The 10,576-nt window shown below is 42.0% G+C and overlaps 1 pseudogene; it reads left to right on the forward strand.

The window, feature by feature from the left end:
* The first annotated feature begins 7,473 nt into the window (after positions 1-7,473).
* On the forward strand, positions 7,474-10,249 carry LOC148342443 (E3 ubiquitin-protein ligase TRIM35-like; annotated as a pseudogene).
* Positions 10,250-10,576: the final 327 nt, after the last annotated feature.

Genomic DNA, 10,576 nt, shown 5'->3' on the forward strand with positions numbered 1-10,576 from the left:
ATGCCCTTTTCCACCAACAAGCCCAGGAACATTTTGTTCTATCTCTTAATGCAAAAAGAAATACTTGAAAACATATTTCGCTTGAAGGATTCCTATTTTATCAATGACATTATGTTGCGATGGCCCCCAGTGGCCCCCATTAATATGTTAGGGTCCCACAACAGGTGTTCCATCAGACGCACACAATAGCCTGTGTGTGCTAACTTCAGCTCGCTTCCAGAAACGTCTGTGACAATGTCAGGAATTAAATCGGGCATCAGCCGCAACGTGCTTCCTTTTTAGATGCTCGTTTATCACAGCTGTGCTGCTAAAGGGAGGTTTACATCGTAGGACGTAATTTTGTGAAATGTCCCCATGGTCCGGTCCAAATCGGGGTCGCACGCATTTCTCAGTCAAGGTAGCACGGTAGAAACAATATAAGACAAAGTCGCCGCCTGACCTTTGACTTGGCCAAACCAAATTAGTCCTTTTGTGTCCTGCAGACGTCAGACAACATGATCTCTGTTCTGTGAAAGAGGAGCCAGACTGGACTCGCATCAAAAAGGAGGAGGAGGAGGAGGAGGAGATCAACAAGTCACCAGTGAACGTTCTCCCGATAAAGAGTGAAGATGAAAACAAGGATGAGAGTGAGGACAACAGAGGGGCGGAGCCTACAAGCAGCAGCTCAAGTCATCACGTGACAACAGAAGGTGATGAAGACCACTGGGGGCCATCACAAGCACATAATGAGGACACATTATCAGACGCTCATGACGATGATGATGATGATGATGATGATAATGGGCAAACTAAAGGTGAAAGGGAATGTCACACTGACTCATTAACTTCAAAGTTGACTTTAAAACCGCACACAAAAACACACAGTAGAGAAAAAACATTTTCTTGCTCGGTTTGTGGCAAAAGCTTCCTGCATAAGTCAACGTTCACAGTCCACACAAGAACACACACTGGAGACAAGCCATTCAGTTGCAGTGTTTGTGCTAAAAAATTCTTCACTAAACAGGGTGCTGAGAGTCACAATTGTGTTGGTGAGAATAGCAGCGATCCTTGAAGCTTAAAAAACGACCAAAACAAAAACTGAAGGAACCGACTCTTTGTGGTAAGATGTAAATGTGATTTAGAATAAAATATGATATACTGAATTTTGCAAAGCTTTTTTATTGACATTAAGCCAATGTGATCAGTGTCAGAAGAACCATTGTGTCTGAGTGATGATGAGTTTTTTTTGTGTGTTGACATCAAACGTGTAAATAAAATTAATTGCCTTTGCTTGGAACAACATTTTTTAAAATTATGCTTTTCTATTGTCTTTTTAATCGCACTTAATGGAAAAGGTGTGAGAAGAAACGGTGCTGATGAAATCGGGGCCTTCCACAGTCATCAATAAAATCACTTGTTCCACTGGCCTTTCTTCTGAGCCTTTGTGTTAGTAGAGTCATATCAAATAATATAATATCGAAAACAGTGTCAGTGTGAAAATTTGAAAAGGTCGGTTTCTGATTGCCAAACTTACATTTATGAATAAAAACCTAGCCCTAAGTATTAGAAAATAAATGAAATGAATGAAAAAAAGCATATTGAGCACCACTTTTCTAAAAGTAACAGAAAACAACATTTTCCCACTTTAAAGAAAAGTCTTTATAAAGAAATAAACTGACAAATTTATTGAAGTCCTTCCAAAATGTCCTTGAGTATGAGCCGATCCAAAACGGGTGTTGAACTGTCTCTGCGTGGGTTCCACAAAAAGAGCAACTCTTCCGGCTTCTCTCTCCTCTTCCGTACAAAGCAGTTTTACGCTTACGATGCAAACTGTGCCACAATTATTAACCAATCAGGAGTCGGACACTCGGGCTGATTCTGATTGGCTGTTTACTGTCCAATCGCATTTCACAACAGTGCGTCGTCCGGGAAGACTCAAAAACAGTCGAAAGAAGGGTCTTCTGCAATCTAACATGCTGCTCTTATTGTATTTATGATAATTCAAAAAAAAAATTGTTTTCAAATATCATTGTTTGGTTCAATAATATTGTCCCTTGAGATCTATATGCTTCTATAAACGTTTTTTTTGTTTGTTTTATTCATTTTTAATAAGCATACGTCACCACTCGGAGTTGTGCATTTGCGTCTTCGTCGTTAGATGGCGCCATGGTACTTTTTTTTTCTGAAATAAATTTGAAAATATCGATACGCAAACAACTTTGGCACATATTGAATACAAAAAGTGCATCGTTGAACAACAAAAATTAGGAGAGAAAGAAAAAAAGGACAATGTGAGGATGTCGTCCACTAAAGTTGAAGTATAGTTAGTGGAGAGAAGGACATGGACTTTTTGGGAACAATTTAATTTCACTTGCAAAACATTTTATCCATTGAGGTAAATACCTCAAGGCAAGCCCCACATCAACTGTTGGATGAATACCTCAAGTTATTAAAAAAAAATCATTGCATGTCATGACAAACAAAAATGCCCAGACACTATTTTTAACGGAACGTTTTGCTCTTCTTGATTTAGATCCTTTAGATTGAGATTACAACAATGTTTCTTCAATTATTTTAACATGTAAAAAATATACAAATATTTTTAAATACTTTTTATCTCAATCTTGAGTATTTGTCAAAATATTTGCTCATTTAAATATGTACCCAAATATTTATTGAAATTAATTTAATACTTAAAATTTGATTTAAGAATTTTTTTTATCTTTTAAAATTAGGATTCCTAAATTTGTTCAATATTGAGTAAATGTTTCTATATTATTATGAATTTAATTTACTCTGTATGTGGTTGCGAATTTCAAATTGAAATGTTTCACTATTTTATTATTTAAATGTTAAGAGTGTTAAAAAATATCTTAGCATTTATTTAAGTACTTAAATATTTCATTTCAGTATTCAGAGGCGCAGCAACGAACTGCGTGATGGGGATCATCTCCTTCGTGGTGACAAATAAACGCTGACTCCAGTCGCCATCAGATTGCCAACTCCTGACATTCCAAAACCTTCAAGAGAAACTGAGATGATTTGCGTTTCTCTGTCTGGTTCTTTTTATAGTTCAACTTCTAGTTCAGTTTTTCACCTTTTCACACAGCGTAATGAAGGCCAGTTGAGCAAGTGGAACAAGTGATTTTATTAATAATTGTGGAAGGCACCGATTTCATAAGCACTGTTTCTTCTCACAACTTTTCCATTAAGTACGATTAAAAAGACAACTGAAAAGCATAATGTTAAAAAATGTTGTTCCAGGCAAAGGCAATTAATTTTATTTATAATGCTTGATCTTAAAAACAAAAAAAACTCATCATCACTCAGACACGTTGGTTCTTCTGGCACTGATCAAATTGGCTTAATGTCAATAAAAAATCTTTGCAAAATTAAATTGATCATATTTCATTCAAAATCACATTTGCATCTTACCAAAAAGAGTCAGTCCCTTCAGTTTTTTTGGTCTTTTTTTTAAGCTTCATGGATCGCTGCAATTCTCACCAGCACAATTGTGTCTCTCAGCACCCTTTTTAGAAAATAATTTTTTCGCACAAACGCTGCAACTGAATGGCTTGTCTCCACTGTGTGTTCTTGCGTGGCTTCGTAAATGTGACTTTTGAGAGAAACCCTTGGCACAAACTGAGCAGGAAAAAGGTTTTTCTCCAGTATGCTTTCTTGTGTGGCTTGTTAAACTTGCCTTTATAAAAAAGCTTTCACCACAAACTGAGCAGGAAAAAGGTTTTTCACCACTGTGTGTTCTTGAGTGCGCTGTTAATTGTGACTTTCGAGAGAAACTTTTTCCGCAAACTGAGCAGGAAAAGGGTTTTTCACCACTGTGTATTCTTGTGTGTTCTGTTAAAATTGACTTTCCAGAAAAGCTTTTGCCACAAATTGAGCAGGAAAAAGGCTTTTCTCCACTATGTATTCTTGTGTGACTTGTTAAATTTGCCTTTTGAGAGAAACTCTTGCCACAAACTGAGCAGGAAAAAGGTTTTACACCACTGTGTGTTGTTGTGTGTTTTGTTAAACTTATCTTATGAGAGAAACTCTTGCCACAAACTGAGCAGGAAAAAGGTTTTTCTCCACTGTGTGTTCTTGTGTGTTCTGTTAAACTTGCCTTTTGAGAGAAGCATTTTCCACAAATTGAGCAGGAAAAAGGCTTTTCTCCAGTGTGTGTTCTTGTGTGTTCTGTTAAACTCGCCTTTTGAGAGAAGCATTTTCCACAAATTGAGCAGGAAAAAGGTTTTTCTCCACTGTGTGTTCTTGCGTGACTTGTTAAATTTGCCTTTTGAGAGAAGCATTTTCCACAAATTGAGCAGGAAAAAGGCTTTTCTCCACTGTGTGTTCTTGTGTGCAGTTTTAAAGAGAATTTTGAGGTTAATGATTTCCCACAGTGAGAACATACCCAACTGTCAGTGGGACATGCCCTTTCACCTTTGGCTTGCCCATCATCATCATCATCGTCATGAGCATCTGATAATGTGTCCTCATTATGTGCTTGTGATGGCCCCCAGTGGTCTTCGTCACCTTCTGTTGTCACGTGATGACTTGAACTGCTACTTGGAGGCTCCGCCCCTCTCTTGTTCTCACTCTCATCCTTGTTTACATCTTCAGTCTTTATTGGGACAACGTTCACTGGTGACTTGTTGATCTCCTCCTCCTCCTCCTTTTTGATGTGAGTCAAGTCTGGCTCCTCTTTCACAGAACGGAGATCGTTTTCACTGACGTCTGCAGGACACAGAAAGACAAACACACATTTGGTTTGGTCAAGTCAAACCTCATGCGGCGACTTTTTCTTATATTGTTTTCTACCGTGCTACCTTGACTTGTGCCTGCCTCACACGGAGCAATACGTGCGACCCCAACTTGGACCGGACCATGGGGGCATTTCACAAAATTACGTCCTACGATGTAAGCCTCCCGTTAGCCGCACAACAGTGATAAACGAGCATTTAAAAAGGAAGCACGTTGCGGCCGATGCCCTATTTCATTCCTGACATGGTCACAGACGTTTCTGGAAGCGAGCTGAAGTTAGCGCACACAGGCTGATGGAACACCTGTTGTGGGACCCTAACATATTGATGCAGACGACTGGGGGGCATTGCAAACTTAATGTCATCGATAAAATAGGAATCCTTCAAGTGAAATATGCTTACAAGTATTACATTTTGCATTTAGGGATAGAACTAAATGTTCCTGGCCTTTTTGGTAGAAAAGGGGGTTGTGACGTACTCCCTTTTTAAGCCCATAGTAAGCCAAAGATGCAGCTGCATTCCTTGCCGCATGCGCTTGTTCAGTGATGAGATCCGTGCAACCCTGGATGGCCGCATTCAATGTATTTTAAATGTTTGGATGAGGTGAAACTATGCACACGTGCACAAAACTGTGCAGGGCCACCGGAGGTTCATTGACTCACCCGACCAAGCCAGTACAAACTTCATAAATAAATAAGACCAATACGTATTTGGTTTTTTTTTAAACTTAATATTTTGTGTTTTATCCACTAAAATTGATCAACCGCCATTGATGTTTTCGCCGCAGTGTGCACATTTTTTAGAGTCAGTCAGAATTCCTTCTGTCAAGAATTGCATGAAAAAGATATAAAATAAGTAAAATGTAAACTGTTCAATAATCAGTTCAAATTTTATACTGGAAAAAACATGGAGTTCACCCCCCACTATTGGTTATTCTTTGGCATTTATTTTCTGCACTGATTTCATTTGGCATAAACAAATGTTCAGCAAACCGACAAGTAGAAGGCAATATTCAAAAATAAAACGGCAATAACCGTGAACGCATGTCCCCAAACAACCTAATGTTGTGATGCATATTTCTAACGATAGAAAGTCGTTCTTTCCAAAGCAAATGAGAGTAAGACGGGTACAAACCTGCTTCGTGTAGCACAACACGAGGCTGGTTGCAAACTTCGTCAAGCAGTTGAAGATGTTGCTCGTTCTCTTCTTTTATTCCACAAAGTTCCTCTTTGTACTTGGGTGTCGTTCTTTCACACATTTTCAAATGATAATTCCAAAAAACCCGCCCTTGATCGCTGCTTGGCGATGAGTCATGTGCCTCTTTTCGTTAGCGGCTAGCTAGCTAACTAGCTAAGCTAACTACGCCGAAAAGCATCAACGCGCGAAGATGAGGTTATCGGGACACAAAGACTTAATGAATTATGTCGTAGTCCTTTAGAGTAGCACTGGACATCCTTTGAGAAATTTACAGTCAGTTCCACACTAAATCAGAAGAATTTAGCGGAGGTTTTTTTTGTTCCCGTGTGGACGGGTCGGTGGATGTGGTCGAGGTCCTTCGGAAGCTGCGCGCTTGTCAATGACGTCATGCTTTAAACACGTATTTTTCAAATATATTTCTTTGCCTCTGTGTTTGTTTTTACACCTGGCTGTTCTATGTTAATATATATTCTATATAATATTTCAATTCAGTTGATAATTTTTTTTAAACAAAATAACTGCATCCCACCATGATGACGCGCCAGCCTCACGTCACTTCCGCTTATGCTCCGAGAAGCCGCTGCTGCAACAGCAGTGGAACGTTTACGTTTCTCCTACCGAACTTGCAGCAACTGATCTCCGTTCTCATCATTTTTCCTGCATTTGCAGGATTATTATCTGTCAACACGCCTGCCAACCTGGGGCCTGAAACGAAAGCAATTTGAATATACAAACTCATAAAGAATGGAAAAATATGAACACTTGAACACTCGTCTTCTGTTGGATACAGAGACGCGCAGAACTGTGCTGAGAGGGACCGAGCCCCAGACTTTGTACTAGATCTCCTGTTAGGAATAAATCCGCTCCCGTGTGGAATTACCGGCTTCCTGGTCATTTCTCTCTCAAACCGTGCACGCATAATTGTTGGATGAATGTAGGTCGTGTTTGGTTAACAATTAATGGAGTCAGATAACCAATTAGAACAATTTGGTAAACTTTTGGTCCAGATTTATAGTTAAAATTCCAACAATCCCCACAAGAATTTGTTTCAATATTTCTGATTGGTTTGGATGAAATCAGTGATTCTCATCTGTTTCACACTCGACTTGCATTTTGAAACCATTGAGGCACTGTCTGGGCAAACAGGAAGTCGATGATTTGAGTAGGCCCCCCCCTGCACTATGAGAGCATCTGAATAGGACAAAATTATCAGTTTTACGATCATGCAGTGATTCTGAATATACTTTCGACATCTTGACCTGACACTCCCTTTGCCGTTATCTCCTTTAATGTTGCACTTTGGTACCTGGCTAATTGCAGTTGCACAATAATAAAGACATAAAAGTTTGTTCAATACAATTCAAGTCCAAGTGTCATCGATTGAACTCTGGCAACAGAAGCACAGCTCCAGGAAGTGCACTTTGGACTTTTTTAGGATGTCAAATCATCTGTCCACTTGTGACTGAGGCAGACGCACAGTGGCTCTCCTGAGAGTGAACGTTGGAAGCTTATTGACGGAGTCGGTGTCTTTGCGAATAATATGGCCAGCCATGTTGGGGTCATTCTCCAATGTCCGACCTGTTTGGACGTCTTTAAAGATCCTGTCGTGCTGCCTTGTAGTCACAGCTTCTGTCGCACGTGTGTGCTGCAATGGTGGGAGCAGAAAGGAGATCTATCGTGTCCGGTCTGTAGGACTGAGTTTAGTTCGATGGATATTCCTTCAAACCTGGCCCTGAGGAATGTGTGTGAGGCTTTTTCACAAGCCTCAGTGGAGGCGGAGGAGAGATGCAGCTTGCACAAGAAGAAATTGAAACTCTTCTGTTTGGACCACCAGGAGCTTGTGTGCCTCATCTGCAGAGATGCAAAAATCCACACTGGCCACAAATTTCGTCCCTTCTGTAAGGTGTCAAAGGTCACAAAGAGACAGTCCAGGAAGGCCTGAAGGACATGAAGAAAAGACTGAAAAAATTTGAGATAAGAGACAACTGCAACGAACAAGCGACGTACATCAAGGTCCAGAGCGAGTAGGTTGAAAATAAAATTAAGAAGGATTTTGAGGAGCTTCGTCGCTTCCTGCAGGTTGAGGAGGAGTCCAGGTTGTCCACTGTGAGGGATCAAAAGCAGAAGAAGACTCAGAGGATGAAGGAGAAGATTGAGGCTCTCAGCAGAGACATTGTCGCTTTCGCAGATGCCATCAGGAGCACAGAGGAGCCACTGACGTCAGAGCCCGTTTCCTTCATGAAGAACTTTCAGACCACGGTGACCAGAACCCAGAAGCTGTCCGACAAGCCCGAGTTGCTCCCAGGGGCTCTGCTGGATGAAGCCAAACATGTGGGCAACCTCACGTTCAACGTGTGGGAACGAATGAAGGAGATGGTCTCCTACAGTCCAGTCATTCTGGACCAAAACACGTCTGCTCCAGAACTCAGTCTGTCTGAAGATCTGACCAGTGTGAGTTTTAAAGAAGGACAGCAGCGTCCAAACAATCCAGAGAGGTTCAAGTGGAACGATGTGCTCTGTTTGCTTTGGCCTCGGGAACACACACGTGGGATGTGGAGCTGGGAGACAACATACGCTGGGAATTGGGGGTGCTGTGGAGGGACCCTTGTTTGCCATATGACATGAAACTATGCCGCATTTCATTTTTTGATGGTGACTACATTATGTTTTGTGAGCCACTTGAATCTTGGACTAAGCCTGTGAAACTGTATAGGATTCGAGTTCAAGTGAACACGAACGAAAGATCAGTTTCCTTCTCTGACTCTCTTACAAACACTCAATTCTGCAAAACAAAACCTTCCACTTAGCTACGGTTGTCACACAACACGAAAATGTTTCCTGACTTTGAGACGGAGGATAAAATTCCTCTGCAAATAATTCCACTTGCTCCTCATGTTCCAACTCAAAGTCAGAGATGTTTTGCTCCCACATTAGAAATCTGATCTGTTGTTTTGCATGAGATTTTTTTCCCAGCGAGATAGTTGACATGGATTGATTTACTCAATAAACTGCAAACAAAACAGAACAATTTTGAACAATGTTTCCTGATTAAGAATGTGGGAAATGTCATGTCACACTTTACCAAATTTTAAGAAATAAATAACGAAATGTGCAATGAAGTATTTTTTAGTGGTGTCAGAAAAACGCGTTATTAATGGGATTAATCCAACCCCATTTTAACGCCGTCAATTTTTTAAATGAGTGACATACCTGTCAACTTATACGGTTTCCCCGTATTTTATACGTTTTTTGACAATTTCTAATCACATACGGCGTATAACGACTTTTATACGGGAAACCACAAAAAAGTTAAACAAAAAAAAATCCCAATGACGTTTCAGTCCAGACCGATATCAACTCGCCATTCGGTAATGATTCCTGGCGCGTGAGGCTGGTGCGGAGGGGACGGTTTCGCCCGCCGACGAGCGGGCGGGCCGGCCCGTTACGCCCGCCGCGAGCCGGGGCTCGCCGCGACCCGGAGCCGCATCCGTGGCGGTAGGTTCAGGCATGCAAGGAGTAGGTACCGGGACCCGTGCGGTAGTGTGGCCCGCGGGGACGGCTGTAACGGGGCCGGGGAGTGGGGATTGCGGGGGATTGCGGGGGCTGCACGCGGCGCGAGTCGCGTGCAGTTATCCGTTTAACCTCCTCGAGGAAGCGAGGGCTGCGCGCGGGGCAAGCCGCGCGCAGTTATCCGATTCCTTTTCCCTCGGCCCAACCTTGTCGGTCCCCGGTCTGGATCGCCCCGTCCCCGCCGCCTCGTCCCGCCCCGCTCCTGCTTGTTACGTTCCCGCCGTCTCGGGTACTTGTCTAAACCCCACTAGTCTGGCCGGGCCACGGCCGGCGGGCCGGGGCAGGGAGGGGGGTGCTGGGGCTCGACCGCCCTGCGCTACTCCCCCTCCCTCAGCCCCGCAGCCGTCGGTGTCAGCGGGGCCTGGCCGCCCTCGGAACCAAAAACCAAGTCGCCGGGTACCCAACTCTTGCCCCAGACTTCTCAGGATCAAAGGTCAATTCCCAAAGAATTTTGGCCTAAAATCTTTGAGCTGAAAACTGGATTTGGCCAAGAGCGTTTCCCCCTCATCCGACAGCTCTACCAAGTGCTCCTGTGCCTGCCTCATAGCAATGCTGACAGTGAGCGTGTGTTCAGCAACGTCAGAAAGATTCACACCGAATATAGAAAGACAATGGGCACTGACACTCTTACAGCTCTACTCCAGGTGAAGTTAAACTGTGATGACCTATGCTTCAAAGTTAAACCATCTCGGGAGCAGATTATGTCAGCAAAATCATGCACATCGGAATATAATAAAAAACATTAAACATTAACACTGACTATGAAAATAAAGGTGAAATTGTTTATTTGAATACATGCTGGGCCTGGAAGTACAATGCAAGAATGTTATGCATACTGCCTTTATTATTTTCCATTACATTGTCTTTCTTGCTAAATACTTAATAGTGATAATAAAATATAATTAAAAAACGCCGCGATTGTGTTTATAAGGTTTTTTATCCATTTATAAGGGGAACTACACTGGTTTATAAGGGGAGTCACTGTCCGAGGTTGACAGGTATGTACTTAGCACCTGCCATGTCACTCAGGACTTCTTCATGCTTGGGAATCTGATAATGTTCTCTTATATGAA

The sequence above is a fragment of the Idiotropiscis lumnitzeri genome, chromosome 2, assembly GCF_059441095.1.
Source record: "Idiotropiscis lumnitzeri isolate Australia: NSW breed Sydney's pygmy pipehorse chromosome 2, RoL_Ilum_1.0, whole genome shotgun sequence".
NCBI classification, from domain to species: domain Eukaryota; kingdom Metazoa; phylum Chordata; class Actinopteri; order Syngnathiformes; family Syngnathidae; genus Idiotropiscis; species Idiotropiscis lumnitzeri.